The sequence below is a fragment of the Anabrus simplex genome, chromosome 8 (assembly GCF_040414725.1).
Source record: "Anabrus simplex isolate iqAnaSimp1 chromosome 8, ASM4041472v1, whole genome shotgun sequence".
NCBI lineage: Eukaryota > Metazoa > Arthropoda > Insecta > Orthoptera > Tettigoniidae > Anabrus > Anabrus simplex.
The window spans coordinates 74,902,299-74,925,539 of NC_090272.1; positions in this window are offsets into that span (position 1 = coordinate 74,902,299).

Consider the following 23,241-nt stretch of genomic DNA (forward strand, 5'->3'; position numbering starts at 1 on the left):
GTAATCGAAAATTGTGTCGAATACGTAGTTTTCGGGGTCGCCAAAGTGAATAGCGAAACTCCGGATTTTTAGTATCAGGAGACAAACCACGTGGGGATAAGACACCCCAGGATGCATTAGGGGCGGGGGGTAAGGGGGGTCATATATAAAAATAAACGAAAATAGTGTCGAATCCATACTTTTCGGGGTCGCTTAGATGAACAGTGACATCCCGGGAAATTCTTAATTTCAAGTTCAGCCCCCTTTAGGGTGGGGGGCAAGGGGGAGTGATATAAAAAAATAATCGTAATTAGTGTCGAATCCGCAGTTTTTAGGGTCGCTGAGGTGAATAGTGGCACTCTGGACATTTAAAGTCCAAATTAGGGCCCCTTTTGTGGTGAGTGGTTAGGAAGGGAGTTAGATATAAAATAATCGAAAATAATGTCACATCGATGGTTTTAGGTGTCGCTTAAATGAGGAGTGACACTCCGGTTGTCGTTTAAGTCCCACGTTGATCCCCAATTGCCAGGCGGGTGAGAAGGAGTCAAGAACAGAAAATATACAAATGACCGAGATTAGGGATGTTTTTTCTACGTTCCAGTATAACTGTCAGCAGAACTTAATACAAATATTACCTACTACCTGAAAAAAATACTAAGGGGGAAAGACACCCCTTGAAGCCTTAGATAAGGGTACGAAATGTAATTAAGACTGTGACCGATATTAGTGTTGAATCCATACGTTTCGGGACTACGGGAACGATTTCAAACAAACTTGGACACTTATGACTTATCATCAGGAGACAAAGTGCGTGGAGGTATGACAACCCTAGCACACCTACGACGGGATGAGATGTAGAAATAATCGAAAATAGTGTCGAATCCATTCTTTTCGGGGTCGCTGAGATGAATAGTAACGCTCCAATTTTTTTAGAAGTCAAATTTCTGCCTCCTTTCGCATAGCGGTGAGAAAAAGTGAAAAACAAAAATTCGAAAATGACCGAGAGAATGGACGCATGTGTGTATACTGGTCCTACTGTCTGGGGTAAGAGACTCCTAGCCTCTAAAATAGGGGCGAAATGTAAATATTAACCGAAAATGACCGAAATTTGTGTCTAATCTATAGTTTTCGGGGTCGCGGAGGTGAACTGTAACACTCTGGATGCCGTTTAAGATAAAGCTCAGTCCTACTCGGCAGGCGGATGAGAACTGGCAAAAAATTGAAAACGTCAAAAGGGACAGAGTTTAAGGATGTGTGTATGTTTTAGCATATCTCTCAATGAAACTTAGTATACACATGACTTACTATATAGAAAACATTACTGCGGGGGTCAGATACACTTAGCCTCCACTTGTGTTGGAGAATGAGAGGGGCTGACTTACAAAAATAAGGAAAATAACCAATATTAATGTCGAAATACTTTGTTTATGTGTCGCTGATACGAACTGTGACGCTGTGGATAGCGTTTAAGTCCACGTTCAGCCTCCATCGAGGGAGGAGCTGAGAAGGGCTTAAAAGTAAATAGTATAAAATGACCGAGATTAGTGTCTACTCGAAAATTAAATAATCTAAAACTTGAAATCAGATACATCTAAATAACTATAAAACTACAAGATAAGTCGTAAAATCAACATCTCAAAAAGAATCCTATAAGCATTCACTTCACACTCAACTAACTGGTAATACAAATATTAAAGGTAAACATTCAAAAACTATCCGGGCAACGCCGGGTACTACAGCTAGTAAATAAATAAATAAATGATACTACCAAAATGCCACTCTGCACGGAAAAGGTGGTATGATGTTGCAGAATAGGTCCAAAATGATTGGTTTTACAATGGGTAAGTAGAGTCTAAAAATGCCTACGCCAATTTATTATTTGAAAAAATGAACATTGGTATAAAAAATGGTGTCAAATTTCTCTGTCTTTTACGTCTCTCGGTCATGGCCATCCATCAATGGTAGCAAAATGTAGATGACTACCAGCCATAAGACGTGGCCTGTACGGTTGCTAGGTTACATTTCCGCCACACACTATTTTGTTACACAAATTTTCGGATGACCTGCAGCTCTGAGACATATTTATGTCACGATCATTTTCGAAACAAACTTATAAACACCTGCCTACGAAATGCTAGACCCAAAACGGACTCAGTGAACTGAGCCGCCTCACAACAATCATCATAGAATATGACATCCATTGACGTTATTGAAATAAACTGTACCTTTACATCCCGGAAAGCACGCCGTATAGTTGAGTTTCTTAAACTGAGTAAAGTTTTTAAAAAAATATAAAAGGAAAAAGTAGAAAACATTTATATTTATTTATGTTGTAATTCAATCCCTACAAAATATTTAATTTTCATAGTAAAATATAGCCAGCCCCGTGGTGTAGGGGTAGCGTGCCTGCCACTCACCCGGAGGCCCCGGGTTCGATTCCAGGTCAGGTAAGGGATTTTTACCTGGACCTGAGGGCTGATTCGAGGTCCACTCAGCCAACGTGATTAGAATTGAGGAGCTATCTGACGGTGAGATGGCGATCCCGGTATTGAAAGCAAAGAATAACGGCCGAGAGGATTTGTCGTGCTGACCACACGACACCTCGTAATCTGCAGGCCTTCGGGCTGAGCAGCGGTCGCTTGGTAGGCCAAGGCCCTTCAAGGGCTGTAGTGCCATGTTTTTTTTGTTTGTTTAGTAAAATATACCAACCAATCAATTAGTTTGGTTATCTCACACCAAGTTCTTCATGTATATTAAATGGATATAGACCGCATTAAAGTTATGCTTGTGTCCACTGGGAGTTACATTTATGTATTATTCATAGATTCGGAGACTGATAAAGGGTATGGAAAGATGGAAGATAAAATTTATAGGTCATATACTGAGTCGTAATGACTTTTAGTAAACGTCTTTGAAAGAAAAATATTAGGAAAGAAAGGAAGAGGAAGACCAAGGAAGACATACTTCGAGGATTGAGAAACTTGATGGGAGGTAAAGACTACAAGGAAGTCAAGAGGACAGAAGGATTGAGAGAAGAATGGTTGCAGCTACAGGCTTAGCCTTTAGTGGATTGTATGATCATAGATTTTTTGAAGAAATGCCCGAAGGCAGGTCCGAACCTCCACAGAGGTGTGCCTGAACCGGAGTTTGCGTGCGGTAGGATGGTCAGTTCTTTTCCGCTCCTCCATTCCCTTACCCCCCCCCCCCGCCAACAGCGCGTGGCAAACCGTCCAAATCTTGACCACGCCCAATGTTGCTTAACTTCGGAGATCTCACGGGATCCGGTGTTTCAACACAGCTACGGCCGTTGTGTGTGTGTGTGGGGGGATTTTATTTCCTGCAAGCGGGCCCCTATCATATCCACTACGTCTCTGGGAGTATTCTATTCTGTTGCTATACGTTCTACCGGCAATGCTCTTTACCAAATTTACTCTTTTTCAAAAGTTCTAATGTGCCTGACACTGAATACAGCGGCAGTGCTAAGAAGCTGACCCCCCCCCCACCTCCGCAGTAATTGAAAATGGGGCCCTCGTTTCCTGATAAGGAAAGTTACAAGTTTTGTTTCTGGAATAATACACGTATATGATACGAACACACACACACACACACACACACAAGTAATGCATATTCCAATTATAATAAACAAAACACACTGATCGTCGTGCCTCCGACCAGATTATTTACAACTTAACCATCCATCATAAGCCTGCTTAGCTACCCTGACTGCCGAGAGTTATAAACAGGTTCGAAACTTCAGTGTTTAAAGTTTAGACAAGGAGGATGTCTTTGTTATCGCATCTTCGCTGACTAGTGGGTTCTCAGAACTGGTTAATTACTTCAAAAGCCTTGTTGATTGTTGTGAGTGGCATCAAGGGATGGTTATTATTGGAACAGGCTGGGAAAGCCGCATTCTTTCAGAAATTAAATGGCGTATGGTTTTTAGTGTCGGGGATGTCGGAGGACATGTTCGGCTCACCAGGTGCAGGTCTTTCGATTTGACACCCGTAGGCGACCTGCACGTCATGATGAGGATCAAATGATGATGAAGACGACACATACACCCAGCCCCCATGCCAGAGAAATTAACCAATGGTGGTTAAAATTCCCGAACCTGCCTGGAATCGAACCCGGGATCCCTGTGACCAAAGGCCAGCACGCTAACCATTTAGCCATGTAGCCGGACATTCTTTCAGAAATAACTACCGTACTCCTATTGAAGAAGGAATCTCTGTACTACGGCGGCCTAAGTTTGGAATAAAAAAAAAAAAAAAAAAACCAAACCAAACCCCATGGCACTACAGCCCTTGAAGGGCCTTGGCCTACCAAGCTGCTCAGCCCGAAAGCCTGCAGATTACGAGGTTTCGTGCGGTCAGCACGACGAACCCTCTCGGCCGTTATTCTTGGCTTTCTAGACCGGGGCCGCCATCTCACCGTCAGATAGCTCCTCAATTCTAATCACGTAGGCTGAGTGGACCCCGAACCAGCCCTCAGGTCCAGGTAAAGATCCCTGACCTGGCCGGGGATCGAACCCGGGGCCTCCGGGTAAGAGGCAGGCACGCTACCCCTACACCACGGGGCCGTCAAGTTTGGAATAACCCTCTGTAATAAAAATGATACTCTATTGTGGGCTGTGGCTTTATCAGTATGTAAAATCACTCTTCACCTACTGATTAAAGAAACAGTCATGGACCCCTCTCAAAAGCCGTGTCCCCCCCCCCCCCATCCACCCCGCGAGGCCAGTGACTGAATAGGTAATATCATGTCTTGCTTTTACATACGAGCACCACACTCGTCCGTTAGAACATCCTCGCAGTACCTGTGCTCATTATACTATAGTGGCCTTGGCAACAGATCAGACAGTTCTGTACTCCGTTCTGCACCTCACGATGATTCTCTAGGTACAAGTAAGAACTGCTTTGCGTGCATTTATGCTTTAAGCTGTAGGACTAAGTATGGAATGTTTAATGATACTAATGTCGTCAAGAATTTTGCAAATTTTTTGACAACGAAATAATTGAGATGGAAAATGAGCAATAAAACGAAACCTTAATATATGAGTAATGAACTCCATTGTCGGAGAGTAGGGTGATGTACTGCTCAACTGTCGAACAGCAGGTTACTGAAATACTTTTGAAATATCTACTTTATTATTGAGTTTCTGGTTTAATTTCCTCCTTCATCGCCATTTCTACTTTAATTAATTCCGGTTCTCCTCTTTATTTACAGACTCCCCGAGATTACACAGTTTCTTCCTCCGCCTCACGTTCTTTCTACGTCATACCTTTTAAAAGGAGTAGCGATATTACGACGTTAGAAACTTCAAAATTAGATTGACACAATGAGACATATTTCCTTTACGTAGACAGGGCAACCTTTTCAGACATCAAGGTTCAATAAATAAACATTTCTTAATATACCTTCTAGTCCCTGAAAGAAAAAAAAAGAGCTCTCTGGAAAGCAAGTTATTTGATCGTATAGTTTGTATAATGGTTGTGAATAAAAACCTGTAACGGACTTACTTCTTTTTCGTTGGTAAAATCAGTCATACATTGGCCTTTGAACAGGATAATATTTCATATAGCTTTGTTGTATTTGAAGTACAATATTTGTAGTACGGCCTTAGAGTAAGAAAATACATGGTTAATCCTTTAACAGTATCTTTGTATGTAAAGATGGTGCTCCATTTACGTACTTTACATTTTAATTCATATCGTCCCATGGGTGCGCTGGCCTTTGGTCACAGGGGTTCCGGGTTCGATTCCCGGCAGGGTCGGGAATTTCAGTAACTATCATTGTTTAATTTCGCTGACACGGGGGCTGGGTGTAGCCAATGTGTCGTCTTCATCCTCATTAAGACAGGCAGGTCGCTTACGGGCATCATATCAAAAGACCTGTACCTGGCGAGACGGATATGTCCTCCGACACTGCCGGCACTAAAAAAAAAAAAGCTATACGCCATTTAATTATTTTCTGAACTTTACAGAAGACTAAAAAGCAACATGATGCCAAAGCTCCCCGCACGAAAAATGAAACTTTAAATCAGTCACCCTCTTTGAAGCATTGCGTTCATAACGTATCAGCCTCAAAAAGAAAAAAAAATCTGTTCCACTAAATTTGATTTAAATCAAACTCGAACATAAACAATGGAATAATAAGATTATTGTATCCGTCTCAAGAGACAGCTTTACGATCTCCTAAGTTTCTTAGTTGCAGGTACGTAGGTTTGTACTATCTCCCAGGGTTGCTAGATTGGTCTACATTCCACCAAATGTATAGATAAATAGATAGATAGATAGATAGGTAGATAGATAGATAGATAGATAGATAGATAGATAGATAGATAGATAGATTATTTATTTTACCTGACGAAGTTATGGACAATTGTCCTTATCTTACATTTAACCAGTTCTGCAAGTGGTGGTGGTGGTGATGATTATTGTTTTAAAAGAAAGTACAACTAGGCAACCACAGTTCTGGAATACGCAAGTAACATGATATTTGAGCTTAATTGCTACCCTACTTTATTATACTAGTAGGCCTATACGGAAAATACGTAATATACTACGCAATATACAAAATCAAAAGACATACTGCTTCCTAAATACAATAAAGTAATACTACTTATGTAAACATTAATAATAATAATAATAATAATAATAATAATAATAATAATAATAATAATAATAATAATAATAATAATGTTATGCTGTTTGCGTCATCCGCCCATAGGCTGTATTGATGCAGCTCTCCATGCCACACTATCCTGTGCTGCATTTTTTCATTCTACGTAACTACCACATCTATTCCAATCCGTAATATCCTTGATAGATGTACAGTACTATAATTTATCATTTAATGTTAAAAACTGGGATACGATTTACTTTTAACAGTAGAAACGTTAATAAATAATAATAGCACATTTCTAAATTTGCGGTGTCTAAGGACTGAATGAAAATCACGCTCTTTTATCAAAATCAGGTGATAGTTGCTGTAGTGTATTAAAGAAATGAGTGTTCGTGAAATGACTGTTCTCTTTTGACTTTGGGTGCATTTAAACTTTTGTCTATGGTTTCAAGGCCTCAATTTGGGAATTTGAGTTATTCTGACCACAGTATTTTAAAATGGGGAAATGGGTAAAATACAGCCGAAAATTTAGAATTGTGGAAGAGAATAATGTACATTAGGTAAGAATAAATACTTTAAAATAGGGAACCCCACTTTTTTTGGTAGAATACAGTGCAAATTCCTATTCTTCTTGTACGACATTTGCTTTGTAGGCTGGTCGATATAAAACTCTTATAAGAGATCAACAGGGCTGATAAAAATGTCTGATAAATTTAAATCGGACATTAGACTATGTACAGGGGCTTCTGCTCCTTATCTAATTTCGAGTCATTTTGGTGTTGACGATACTTTACCTTTCAGAGGATACTTTATTTATTTATTTATTTATTTATTTATTTATTTTTATTCGTTCATTTATTATTTACTTACTACATTATAATAAATTACTTCATTCATTCTTTCACCGTCTCGTTCTTTGGTCTGATGTGGACCAAAAGAGACAATTAATTTGCTGGTCAACATTTTCTTTTCCTCCACACAATTTATTTCTCATGCTCTCGCTGAGGTTTCTCCTTCGTTACTCGGAAGAAATGGATTTCGTCCTTGTACTTCCTTTTTCCCTGAAAGGCCCTTGAATTAGTCTACCTTCATTCTAAACATTTCCCTTATTCAAGATCCGTTCGGCTCGTTGGCTAAATGTTTAACAAGCTGATTTTTGGTAAAAAGGCCCCATGTTTCATTCCCGGCCAGGTCGGGGATTTTAAATGGTTAATTATTCATCTTTCTTTGGAACATTTGTATCCTCTTCAACATTATTATAATTCATCTTAATCAAGACCCCATCGTTTTACACGCGCAGGTCGTCTACAGAGTGTCGAATCGGAAGACCTCCATCAGACCTCTCCGTAGACCATGCGCCATTAAATTAAAATTAAAGATTCAAGATTTTTTTAGACTGATCCCAACTCCCCCCCCCCCTCCCCCGTCTTTTCTTGCATCCTCAACACATTCTGCGGTCGACTTTAGTTTGGTGATATAACAGGAGATTTTATTTTTCAAACTGCCGTATATTCGCTCATATTGACCACGTGCCCACAAAACTTCACTGTTCTCTTGTGTGTCGCAACTTTAACTTTCGCCCCCATTTTAATAGATAATTTCCTTCTTCCTACTTGTAGCATAACTATTTGATCTTTTCTCCGGCCCAAGTGTTCATCCTTTCTGCAAGCAGCTATGACAATGAGCTAATCATACCTTACACTGTAATTAATTGAAATAAATAAATAAATAAATAAATAAATAAATAAATAAATAAATAAATAAATAAATAAATAAATAAATAAATAAATAAATAAATAAATAAATAAATAAATAAATAAATAAATAAATAAATAAATAAATAAATAAACAGGTTTATTAAATACTTGTCATGATCGTAGACGTGATATTTCTTTATGTATTTATCTATCATATAGCCCACCTACAAGTGCATCGTATATGAAAGTACTCCAATTAATTACAATAATTAGAATGAACACTAAATAATAATTAATAAAGCCCGGATTTTCATGCGGTAATAGGTTAGATTGCAAATTAATTTTGTTTGTAGGAAATACCGGCCACCCGCTGTTCCATAATGTAGGAAGAGTAACATGTATTATAAGGGTTCTGATGGACTGTACCCCTACCGTTTATGCAAACCCCATAGCAAAGTCGTTGTGAAGGTAGACTACACTTGCTTCTCGCTTCAGTAAGTTTGCATTCTAACCTATTAGTGCATAAAATTCCCGTCTCTAATAATTAAAATTGGTCTGGGTATTATTGATATATATATATAAACGAATAATATGGGATTATTCTTTTGTATCAGTGTTTTCTTGCCCTGGAAAGAGTTAACCTCTGAGGGTTAGGACACTGTGCAAGGGAGCCAGGACCGTGAAGCTGACATCACACATTTGTACGGCACGACGTGATCTGAATGTAAAGTGAGGAATATTTCATTATGTGATGGCGGGTAGACTCAGAGCTCATTCTCCTAGCAAGTTGCAGACATTATTTATTGAAACAGCCATCACGTCTTCTAGCACAATACATTACGGTGCCAAGATCCGCTTTGTATCAAGGGTCGAAGTGTACAAAGTATAAAATACAGAATGAGGTTTGCGGATCAGTGTAGAAACTGTTTTACTAGAATGAAAATATGGTATATATGACCTGCAAAGATTGAGAGAAGAGATAAAGTAATATCCTTTATCCTACAAAATAAATAATTTAAATAAATAAATAAATAAATAAATAAATAAATAAATAAATAAATAAATAAATAAATAAATAAATAAATAAATAAATAAATAAATAAATCCTACGAAATAGTTTAAAGTGTTGTGATAACCTTGATGTTTTATTTATTAAGAACCTAATTCTAGAAATATATTTCTGACATTTAATAAAATTTACATAGAATTATTCTATTTTCATGTGTTTCTAATAAAACCTCTCCATTTCCTAAAGGTAACGTAGGGGTGTATTCTGTCCAAAGGCAGGTCCGAACCTCCGCAGAGGTGTGCCTGAGCCGGAGTTTACGTACGGTAGGGTGGCCAGTTCTTTTCCGCTCCTCCATTCTCTTACCCCCACCATCAGCGCGTGGCAACCCATCCAAATCTCGACCACGCCCAGTGTTGCTTAACTTCGGAGATCTCACGGGATCCGCTGTTTCAACACGGCTACGGCCGTTGGCTCATTTGCTAAACGAACTATCTATCTATCGTGTGGCATTTAGTGCCACGATTTTCCGAGGACATGTCCAGCTCGCCTGGTACAGGTATTTCTATTTGAAGCTTACCATAGGCGACCTGCGCGTTTGGTTGTGGGATGATAATGCGATAGGGAGAGGGTGAAGCCAGGTGTCGACATATAGCCTTCTCGTGTCGAATAACACCAACGCCTTCACTGCGGAGAGGTTTGGCATTTAATCCGGGCTTTTGGCACTCATTCTACTCATACCATACAGACTTGACGCTTCCTAAAGGAACTGACACAAAAGGCTTCAGATTCCACACATTTGTAGAGACAGATTCTTCGTATTTCATTCCATTTCATTATCCGTTTAACCCTCTCAGTGCCGCGCGTATTTGTTAGGTAGGCCCTAGCCCAGGATGCCACCCACTTTTTGTCCAATTTACAACTCCGTAGAAAAAAATTCACCACTCTCTCAATTTATATCCATTCTCAGTGAAACTTTCATTATATAAAAGGAATGTCCCTATGAGTTGATGGCACTTTATAAATAAAGACATCTGTAGTTAAAATAAATCATGAATTTAAAAATTTAAAATTCAATAAATGAAAATACGCATTGTAAAGCAAATATTTATTTCCAAAAATCAGTATGACACACTAATTGACGTTATTTCTTGACTGTGGTTTTGGAAAAAAATATTTGGAGTGATAATATGTCAAAAAAATTCAAAATATAAGCTATAGGTTCAACATCATGGGACGGGAGCATGTTTCAGTCCCGGTAACTCGAGGAAAGAGTAAGATGGTTGGTATGGAAAATCATTATCAGGGGTAACTTCACGTAATAATGGCAACGTGTCATATTGTTAAAACTAATATTACCGTGGAAATCTTCGTTACTTTCCGAAGTATCTCTCACCACGGCAGTTGGCGGTGTTCCACTAATAAAATCGTTTTCAGAATCACTCTTACTAACCACAACCTCGCTGGAAGTGCTTTCAACACTATCATGCAGTCCATTTCATTTTCTGACTCGACATAATCATTGTCATTCCCTAAACTATGTATGTAAACAGTTAGATCATCATCGTTTTTAAATGCGTCGTCCCGTATGCAGTGTTGCCAACTTATATTTTCAAGATCCGTTAAATACTACTAAAAATCCGCTAAAATTCCGCCAAGAAATCCGATGTCAAACAACGGGTAATAATAATAATAATAATAATAATAATAATAATAATAATAATAATAATAATAATAATAATAATAATAATAATAATAATAAAAAAAGTAAATATCTGCACTCACCTGATCTGTGAGTTTCACTGGGATTAACCTCCTTCCTGCGAGCCGGCTAGCTAAAACTTGTAGGCGTTTTACTACCGGGTGCAAACTAGGTGAATCCCCTACCTCAAGGGCTACACACAAAACAAGCCAGTTCATTAAACGGTCTTCCTTAATAGCATAAATATAATTGCTACTCTCTCACAGTTTCATTATCTGTCGTCATTCGTCAACTAAGAGATAAATACCCTTTCCCGACGCATTACAATTTATGATATCATCTCATAATATTAAATCCAAAAAACATGTTTTCCTCATGTGACTGCTAGCTCCTGACAAGAAATACAGAATAGCTGGAAGACAGACTGGAGTATAAATTAAAAAAAAAAAACGTAAAATGGATGAAACACTATAATAAATCTAGAATTCCGCCAAAAACTCCGCTGTCCGCTAAACGATATATTTATCCGCCGACAGCCTTCTAATTCCGTCAAATTTAGCGGAAAATCCGCTAAGTTGGCAACACTGCCCGTAAGTGCGCCATCGCTGTAGATATGTGCGAATGATGTGCTGACACGACCTTCACATTTTTAAATATTCGTCACACGAAAAGAAATAAATTCATGCGGCTCCTAGTGGTAAATTTGGAGGCTACAAATCTTCCTTGATAAGAATATACTGATATGAATAAGAATATGTAATACCTCTAATGGAAAAGGATGAACTACGACGTTTCTAAACGAGTCTGCATGAGGAATGAAAAAGATGAAATTTCATTCCTGGCAATTTCGACGAGTTGACAGAGGATTGAAAAATCATCCCTTGGCACTCAAAGAGTTCATTCCACAGTTGGTTTTCTCTCGGACTCGGCTAGGGATCACACCTCTATCGCCTCAAGGGCAGTGCACCGGTGCATAAGACTTTGGTTCGGGGATACAACTGGTAAGGAGGACCAATACCTCGCCCAGGTGACTTCACCTGCTATGATGTAGAGGGGGGGGGCTTGTGGAGGGATGGGAAGATTGGAAGAGATAGACAAGGAGGAGAGAAGGAAGCGGCTCTGGCTTAAGTTAGGTACCATTCCGGTAATTGCCAAGAGGAGAAGTGGGAAACCACGGAAAATCACTTCGAGGATAGCTGAGGTGGGAATCGAACACCTCTTCACTCACTTGATCTCTCAAGGCTAAGTGGACTCCGTTTCAGTCCCCAAACCACATTTCAAATTTCGTGGCAGAGCTGGAAATCGAACCCGGGCCTCGGGGGTTGCAGTTAATCACACTAACCACTACACCGCAGAGGCGTACGTTGGTAGTTTTGCCATAGCAAATATAACTACTGTACATGAAGTACAGTATTTGGTTAGCAGCCAGTAATTCATACTATGAGTATTGTTCTTCGAAGCCTTTTTATAAATTTATTTAGGTCGTAACTTTCAGAGGATTGTCACAGTTTTACGACTGGTTGCCATTCCTGACGCCAACCCTATGTGGGTGGGGGGGGCTGTATTTACTACTGCGTGTTCCTGTCCTGGCTGATCGCGTGGTGTGTTATAGTATTAGCTGAAGATAAATTTATTAAGATGAACACAAACACCCGAACTTCGAGCTAGAAGAATGAACCATATACCTTCAGTCCGGCTGGAAATCTAACCCGGGCCTTCTCATTTGAAGACCAGTACGCTTTTTTTCAATGAAGGAGTTGCACTGATTCATTGTGTGAGTATTAATAGCGAAATATTTTTCATATTTTCAGTAAATATACTGTACACATCTGACTGATAAACTACTCAACGGATAATATTCAAATTTTTATCATCTTATTCAAATAATAATAATAATAATAATAATAATAATAATAATAATAATAATAATAATAATGTCTTTATTAATAGAGAAGTTAGGGCTCGCGGCCCTCTCTTAAGCTTAATATTAATATTTTTTTTTGAGGCTTTACGTCGCACCGACACAGATAGGTCTTATGGCGACGATGGGATAGGAAAGGCCTAGGAGTTGGAAGGAAGCGGCCGTGGCCTTAATTAAGGTACAGCCCCAGCATTTACCTGGTGTGAAAATGGGAAACCACGGAAAACCATCTTCAGGGCTGCCGATAGTGGAATTCGAACCTACTATCTCCCGGATGCAAGCTCACAGCCGCGCGCCTCTACGCGCACGGCCAACTCGCCCGGTAATATTAATATAACAACAACATTATGATATATTAGAAACAAACAAAAATTAAACTTCGATAATAATCTTATATTACAAATGCTGGACAATTAATTTATCTACTGTAAGTACACTATAATTAAAAAACAACTGCAGCCATTTACTTACACATTAGATGCATCGTTCACTCAGATAGTTGTACAGTTTAGGAAGTAATTTCGGCAAGCAGATGTAAATGTGTCCGGCTATGTGGTATTGTGGGTAGTGTGATACATCCGGTGGTCCAGGTTCGATTCCCGGCTCTGCCACGAAATTTGAAAAGTGGTACGAGGGCTGGAACGGAGTCCACTCAGCCTCGGGAAGTCATCTGAGTGGAGGAAGGTTCAGTTCCCACCTGCGCTATCCTCAAAGTGGTTTTCCGTGGTTTCCCAATTCGTCCCCAGCCGGGATGGTACCTAATTTAAGGCCACGGAACTTCCTTTCCTCTTCCTTATCTATCCCTTCCGATCTCCCCCCCCCCCCCAAGACCTGTGTTCACCATAGCAGGTTGGGCCTGGGCGATGTACTGGTCCTCCTTCCTCCTTCCTCCCACCCACAGTCTCGGGCTCCAGGACACTACCCTTGAGGCGGTAGAGGTTGGAGCTCTCGCTGAGTGCTAGCGTAAAACTAACCCTGGAGGGTAAATGGATTAAGAAAGAAAGAAAGAAAGAAAGAAAGAAAGAAAGAAAGAAAGAAAGAAAGAAAGAAAGAAAATATCTAAATTTCGAAAGATCTAAAATTACGGAGAGCGTGAACCAAAATGTAATCAAATTTCCACGTCATTTGACTTAGAGCTTAGGGTGTTTCAGTAAGACATCCCACGTTTTAATTCAATCTACTCTCTGACTGAATAAGACAATATAAACGTACCCAGTGCCGGCCCCGTGGTGTAGGGGTAGCGTGCATGCCTCTTACCCGGAGGTCCCGAGTTCGATTCCCGGCCAGGTCAGGGATTTTTACCTGGGCCTGAGGGCTGGTTCGAGGTCCACTCAGCCTACGTGATTAGAATTGAGGAGCTATCTGACGGTGAGATAGCGGGTCCGGTCTAGAAAGCCAAGAATAACGGCCGATAGGATTCGTCGTGCTGACCACACGACACCTCGCAATGCGCAGGCCTTCGGGCTGGGCAGCGGTCGCTCAGTAGGCCAAGGCCCTTCAAGGGCTGTAGTGCCATGGGGTAAACGTACGCAAGTTGAACTGAGATGTCACGTCTGGGAGAAATATCGACAGTTACAAGACGTCTTGGAAGTGCCCCCGCTCCTTCTGGAGACACGTTTTTGCCCGCTTCACCATGTTTTCAGATACACGTCAGAGCATGTCGACGTCGATATTCATTATTTCGGTCGTGATATTTCTCCGGAGGTCTTGGATGGTTCGAGGTTTGTTTCTGTAGACTCTTTTCTTGAGATGGTTCCACATAATATAATCTGATGACGTCAAGTTTGGTGATCTTGGAGACCACAAATCTTTAGAGATAACACGGTTCACGAAGAATCTGCTGATATGTGCCATGGATACATTGGAAGTGTAGCTGTGGCGACATTCTGTTGGAAATATCCATGCGTAGATTCGATGTCGTCTAGCTGATCAACGAATTCCGTGAAAATGTTCTTATACACATCCGTATTAACAGTTTCGTCAAAGAAAACTGGTCCAGTGACCCTGTAACCGGATATTACACTTCACACTCCAACTTTTTCTAGATGAAGTGATGTCTCGTGGAACACATGAGTAAGTTCTGATGCCCATATCCTTGTGTTTTAGGCATTTACGTATCCTGAGAGATGAAACCATGTTTCATCAGTAAACCACATCATTTTCAATATGCCTCTGTTTCCTTTCACAAAGTTGAGGAACCAATTGCAGTATTTGCACACGCTTCACTTTGTCGGGATCTTTCAGCTCCTGTACTGACCGACTCGTTCCTTGAATGGCCAGCTTAGTGGCCTTCGGTTCAGAAGGTCCCGGGTTCGATTCCCGGCCGGGTCGGGGATTTTAACCTTCATTGGTTAATTTCAATGGCCCGGGGCTGGGTGTTTGTGCTGTCCCCAACATCCCTGCAACTCACACATCACGCATAACACTATCCTCCACCACAATCACACGCAGTTACCTACACATGGCAGATGCCGCCCACCCTCATCGGAGGTCTGCCTTACAAGGGCTGCACTCGGCTAGAAATAGCCACACGAAATTATTATTAGCTTCTGTATAGCTGTCACATTGTATGGCCAGAGTTTTGCATGTTTTGCTGCCCTTTGGCATATTGTCACTGAGTAGCCAATCTCTTGTGACAGACGGCTTAAAGACTTCTGTGGGGAGCGAGCAATCGCTCACGAACATCTACAGAGGGCCGTGGCGCTATTAATGGCGAATTATGCTTCACTTTTTTCACTGAATAATGAACCGGTTCGTTCCAGCTTCTCCACTAACCTTAGAATTGTCTTTCGATCAGGAACATTAGAAACAGCGTCCTCACGTCGGTAAGCTCTTTGTGTGGTGGAGAGCCAATAATTCTTCTCAATAAATACACGGCGTTGAATTGCTTATTTCATTTTGACGCTTTATTTGACAACAACAACAACAACAACAACAAAAGCAGTGTACAGCGATATTCCTCCACGGCCGCAGCGACGTCACAATATGTATCGATATCGATATATCGAATACAATCTGCCATCTGTCGGCACCCACTGAAACTCCTGACTCCGTTTATCATTGCAATGTACGTACAATTTTAAAGTCATGTAAAGACGCGTAGTTATAGCTAATTAAAAATGGCTTTAGTGAAAGAAAATCATAAATATTGCACCCATGACTTAATTTTGGTATGAAACAGCTCGCACGTTGCATGCTCCGTTTATTGGAAGAAGAATTAGTGTTTGGGATAATTTACCAAAGGAGATGTTTGATACATTTTCAACTTATTTGAAATCACATGTCGGCCCCGCAGTGTACGGGGGCCGAGAAGATTTATCGTGCTGACCACATGGCACCTCATCATCTGCAGGCCTTCGAGCTGAGTAGCAGTCACTCGGTAGGCCATCACCCTTCGGAAATGCTGGGCCATGGGGTTTGGTTTCAATTTTATTAAATCATTTAAAAAGTGACTCGGTGAACAACTGATTGAGGATCTGCTACCTGGGTGACAACACTAAGTGCAAATCAGTGGACACTGGTTAAATTATCGTAGACTTGGAAGTTAAAATACACCACAAATAGGAAGCTAACAACTGCTGACATAAAAAAAAAAATTCTCGCCATCTCTCGTATCATAGCGGTGCTATCACAAAAGCGGAATCAATCAGCACAAATAATATTAAAATGATGCGATATCATTGCTATCTAGATTTTTGTTTGAAATGTATTGACAATGCAAATTTGAGTTTGATTTGTTTATTCGCCACCGATAGGCATTGCGTCAGGAGAACTGATTGTGTAAATGAGAGAGATAACTCAGTAAAGCAACCTCACTTTCACTCCAACATCAAAGTCAATCTCTGTTTTTTTGTGTCTGCATGCTGATTAACCATTCCCATGCAGCTGCTACTTCAATGATGGCCTATCCACTCTTTTATTGACACGCAAACCATCAGGGAACGAGTTTACATAGGACTCCTAGTCGGGAATGTATTCCAACGAAGAGTAGTACAGGGAATTCCAGTGGGGATGAGAGAGCCGCAGGCAGAAATTAATTTTGGGTTAGAAGAGAAGATAGAGGAATTTGGTTGCGTTATTTCTAACCTTGCATTAAATAGCTGCAGAAAATTTCCAGCAGCATAAGGGAATCCGACCAACGTCACGAAGGTATAAATGAAATGAAATGGCGTATGACTTTTAGTGCCGGGAGTGTCCGGAGATATGTTCGGCTCGCCAGGTGCAGGTATTTTGATTTGACACCCGTAGACGACCTGCGCGTCATGATGAGGATGAAATGTTGATGAAGACAACACACACACCCAGCCCCTGTGTCAGCGAAATTAACCACTGATGGTTATTCCCGACCCTGCCGGGAATCGAACCCAGGACCCCTGTGACCAAAGGCGAGCACGCTAACCATTTAGCCATGGAGTCGAACACGAAGGTATAATATATCAGGGATCAGTGAAATTTCGGTTTTCATGATTTGAAAACTACGTCACTCTCCTTACTATCTTCCCTATACTATACTGTACTGCCGGGAGAGACACAAGAATTCCAGTGGCATATTACGTTTTTGAAGTGCAATTTGAGAGTATTCACTAACAAGGGCATATTTTAATCATCATTGTAATAATTGTTTACAGTCTAATTGTATTTGACGTAAATCCTAAAAAAAATATTTGTCACTGATCAGTATAACATTATTTTATCTATAACAGTCATCAATCCACCATTTTATTTTTACATTATCGCATCACATACACAGATCATTCTTTTAAATTATTTTTCACAATGTAATTCTGTTTTAGGAAGGGGCTGCCTTGCTGAGGCGGTAAAGGCGTGCTCGGTTCGCCCGGAAGGACGCGGGTTCGAATCCCCGTCAGGAAGTCGTAAAATTTAATAAACAAGATTTCCACTTCTGGAGGTGAATATGGCCCTGAGGTTCACTCAGCCTACACCGAAAATGAGTACCAGGTTAATTCCTGCGAGCAAAGGCGGCCGGCGTAGAGCTAATCACTCTACCCCATCACGTGCCGAGGTTAACAATGGTGGAAGCCTTTACCTTCCACTCTTCCAAGGACCTTCATGGCCTGTACGGAGGTGACTTTGCTTTGCTAATTCTGTCTTAGGACTTCGGCAAATCCATAAGTGTATCTCGGTTAGGCTGATGATGACCCATATAGGGTCGAAACTAGTCCCTTGATAACATATTGTAATGTATTTGTAGACATTACAATTATTGTACATTATTGAGTATGTGGAGTCCGCCTCTGTGGTGTAGTGGTTAGTGTGATTAGCTGCCAACCCCGGAGTTCCGGGTTCGATTCCCGGCTCTGCCACGAAATTTGAAAAGTGGTACGAGGGCTGGAACGGGGTCCACTCAGCCTCGAGAGGTCAACTGAGTAGAGGCGGGTTCGATTCCCACCTCAGTCACCCTGGAAGTGGTTTTCCACTTCTCCTCCAGGCGAATGCCGGGATGGTACCTAAGGCCACGGCCGCTTCCTTCCCTCTTCCTTGCCTATCCCTTCCAATCTTCCCAACCCTCCACAAGGCCCCTGTTCAGCATAGCAGGTGAGGCCGCCTGGGCGAGGTACTGGTCATTCTCCCCAGTTGTATCCCGACCAAGAGTCTGAAGCTGTAGGGCACTGCCCTTGAGGCGGTAGAGGTGGGATCCCTCGCTGAGTCCGAGGGAAAAGCCGAAACTAGAGGGTAAACAGATAATGATGATGATGATGATTGAGTAGGTGGAATAAACTTTGTAACTGATATGTAATCTTAATTCAATACGGAACCAATAATGACATTTATAACCTTGAAGAAAGAGGCACAAGACCCAGTTCGGATTCCATTTGTATAGACATTCTGCCGTCTTGCTCTTGCAGTACGCTCTCCAGGGTGTATTATCGTGGAGGTTGTTTTCGTCACACCCAATGGCTTTATGCACTAAATAATATCATGTCCCTCTCCCCAGCTGAGACGTTATATTGAACCATTCTGTTCATTGGTGCAATTATATCAATTTGAGTATTGGATATTGGAATAATACTAGGCCACCCACGAAGCCGATGTCTTACAGTATATGTCATAAAGGGGTCCAGAAGAAGCGTTCTTATGTGAAGTGAGTGCGAGCGTCATTATGAGAAATCTCCAGAACCCATTAGAAGGAGTTATGTCCAAAGCGAAGCCTCTTGATGAAGCTTGGGGACGCTCTTCCAGTTCCCGGCTAAACTTATTCTAGGAGGGAAGAATGAAATAAATTAATATCTTTGGTTACAGAAGAGTTGCATTGGATTTGAGACAAGAATTGCAACCTGTTTTATATCTGCTTTATTTTGATAGGCATTAGGGCTGCATTAATTAATGCATTCGCTAAGTTGCGCTCATGATAATTAATGCGGGAAAATTTTCCCGGGCACGCTAAGATTGCACGCAGCCAAGTGGCTTGATGACGCCACCCGGAATTATAAATTAAGGCCGCCAGGGCATATCAGGGTCATTCTTGGAACGAGAGGCTGCAGGAACGAATCGTCATACGGCGTGTTGGTACTGAGAACAACGCTTTGTCTTCAAGCTACACCGACTACCTGTACTGCTATTTCTGCAAAGATTTACCCCAGCATCAAGTCAGAACGAGTGTTTGACAGCATCATTCCAAAGAAGCCACAACCAGGAGCTGAAGCCAACACAACAACGGGCATCGAGCCAGGAACATTGGGAGCACCTGACCAGCACAACATCGAAGAGGACACCTCCCGACTACAGAGGGAGCTGTACGAAGACGCTACACCAGCAAGAATGTCTCCAAGTGGTCAACAGTATCTGATGCAAGCCCGGCAGTCTATCAGAATGTGGTAGATCCAGTGGTCCACAGGGATGGCCGCTCCGCTATGTCTTCTATTTTAAGGTCAGAGCTTTCCAATTCTGTTTCAAGCATGTCATTTAAATTTAGATAGGAATATGGGGGCCGTCAGTCAGCATATTTGTGTTAATAGGAGAGTTTCCCGTGTAATATAGAGCTAGGCCTCAAATTCGAACCCCGTACTTTAAGGTAGATGTTATTTGTAGAGTCCTTGTTAGCGAATTTATAGTTCATTTTGATTGCGTTATTTTGAAGTACATGTTTGTGTAAGGGTCTGATCGAACTCAGTTGGGCATAGGAGGTTAGTCTACAGATAGGTACTTTTATTAGATCACATTCAGGCATTTGTTTCTGCAGACGTAGAAGTGTATAATTATGACCAAGTCGTGACCAGTAATTCACCCAGATTCATTGATAGAGCGAGCGAGTCCAGGTATTAAGAGATTGGAGCCCATAAGAGGCAAAAGTAAGATTTGCAGTCGGCCTGAGAGAGCCCAACCATTGAGAGTTTATTGAGTATATTTTGGAAATGCCAAGTATGGCAATGTGACGATCGCTTAATGATTAGTGTTTTGTAGCACCAGGATTTAGCCCATGAGAGGCATAAGTAAGATGAGCGAGATTGCTGAAGTATGGAGACAAGGGCAGATAGCCCAGGTATATTTAAATGAGGGCTTCAACAGCTGACTACGTGAAGTGTTCTTTGAAAGGCAAGACTTTAGCCTGTCTTCCCGTTTGAGCTCGTAAATTAGGGAACTGCCGCAAGTGGAGGGGTGAGAATGGAGGTCATTGAGCTTGACGTCACAGGCGGGTGTGTGGGTCGTCTGCAGTATTTCAAGTGTGCTAAGAGGGGAAGAAACGACCTTCTTGTTCTGAAAGCAGAGAGAGATTTGTTTTATGTCCTATTTGTTTACGTAAGATTTTAACACTGGCCCATTTATACTGACACCCTTGTATGTGTTGATTGGATCTTTGATATTGTTTGCATAGGTATCTTGGACACCTTACCTGTCATAGGACTAGGGTTCGTGACCGTGTCAGGTCATTGTAAATTTTGTGGTGATTTTTGTTTGCACCGGGGTTCGACGGCGCGAGCATTGTAAAATTTTAAGGGAATCATTATTTTTGTGTCATTAAGCAGATATCCATCTTTCTAAACTTCGTGACTTACACTATGGTTACATGCTTGTTGCAGATTCACGTGTTTTTGTGAAGGCAGTGAAATGATAGTCATCGGCTCAGCGTCATTTTTCCATCTCATATTGAAATGATCTTTTATTTGTAAATAATTCCATTTTATGTAATAAATCCCTATTTGTTAAACTTGGAATGCAGCGGTGTTTTCTGTTAGATATTTTATTTTAAATTTTTTTATTTAGTCGAATTCTTACCTGAGGAGGCACATGTCCTAGTGTTTTATCTTTATGTTGCCCCATTATACCCATGTTATCCTGAGAAGAGCGCTCTACCGGCTGATTGAAGAGGACAGTGTTCAGGTAAGACTATGTGCACCAGCTCACGTCTGTGAGAGTTCGTTCACTACTGTACTCTGGGTTCGAGACCGGCCTTCGCCTGGACGGAACTTAATAGTGCAGTAGGGCACATAGTATTCATGGCGCCGAGCAACGTGGTGGCCGAAATTCCGTAAAGGGCTAACCATAGCGCCATAGTATAGATGGCCAAGCAACGATGGGGCTCGATAACTTTGAAAAAAGGGCTAACCATAGCGCCATGGTATTAATGACGACGAGTAACGAATGGCCCGATATTTCAGTAAAAGGGACCATAGCGCCTTTGTCTACATTGTGAACTTGGTGTGGCTAACTGAGGACCCGATATTGCAGTAAGGAGGGTCATACAGCTTATTTTATTATGCCGTCAGGTGATGCTTGATATTTGTGTAAACGAGCTCACACAACCAAGTGGTATTTTGTTGATTTTCCCCATGAAATAGGGCTATAGGTCATAATGTGTATCTATAAAGGCAGGACCTGATATTTGGTAAATAAAGGTCGTGCAAGGCTTGATTTCAGGCATATGTTATGACAGCTGCATTCTATTACGTGTTGTGCAGGTATACCAAGTTTGGTCTGTGATCTGTACTGTTAGCTTGGTGATATATTTGGAGTATGTTGTTAAACTTGTGAGGTTGAATGACTGCCAGTTCAGAGAGGTATTTTGTGATGTTCTGTCTTTGATCTTACCATTAGTTTATGGATATTGCTGTTGGTGGTGTTTAGCGAGGATGTGCTGATTTAGTGGTTTTCTTGAAGTGATGGATGATATTCGAGCGGGGATTTGACCTGCATGGTGTTGTGTTTTACAGGTGTATAATCGGATAGCTTGGTTTTGTGCATGTGGTAGTTTTTGCTGGTTTATGACATTTTGTGGGAGAATTTTATGTTATGTTGTATATATATTTTGTATCATAGTGTTGTACTGACGGTTACCCTATCTTGAATGACATGATATTAGATTGAGGTAGCCAATTTAGGCTTTGAAAGTTCGAGAGTTTAGCAGTAGGAACATTTTGATAAATTAGAAAGAGTAGGAAATTTATAGTATTTGAAATTTAATCGAGGACATACGGAGCGGCTTTTCCCGCCGGACTTTATAATAAGTGAGTTGAATGTCGGTAGACATGGGGGAGGTGCTGAGGCAACTCAGTGAGCAGATGAAAGAACAATTTGTGGCGCTTAAAGAGGAACTTAGGGAAGATATAGGTGAACGTTTGAACGAACAAGTGACTAGGAATCGTGAGCTATTGACGGAACAGGGTGCCAAAAGCGAGGTACAGTTTGTGGCGCTTGGTGAACGTTTGAACGACCAAGTCAGTGCTCAATTTAAAGAACAAGAAATTAGGAACTCGGATCAGATAAAAGAACTTAAAGTACACGTGACCGAACAAATAGTACGCACCGAAAAACGGGTAGCTAACCAAATAACCGAGCTAAGGGAACACACTAGCATTCGTTTGGAGCAATTGGGCTCTGAAAATGAAGCAACTAGGGAAACCATAGCAGAATTAGATACCAAAATAGAGAATGTACGGCTGTGCTGTGTTACCACGACCGAGAAGTTAAGTCAACAGATGGAAGAATCGCACAAAACGGTAGAGAAGCAAATTCAGGAAGTAAAGAATAGTATCGAGGGAATAGAACAGCGTATGGAAGAAAAAGATAAGGAGACCCAGTCCGAATTAGGAACATTCAGAGAAAACTTGGTGGCAGTCGTAGTCCGCATGGATCATACTCAGGAAGAACTAGTCAGAATAGAAGAAAAACTAGAGGCTAGGACTCAAGAAGTGGTAGACAAATATGAAAGGACGACCGAGAAAAATAAGGCTAAAATTGCTGGGCTAGAATTGGATCTGCAACGAACTAGGAAGGAAATCAGCGCGGAGGTCCAGGGTTTGAAGAAGTGCCGTGAGCAGGAACAACGGTCAACTGAGAAACGTATACTAGGGTT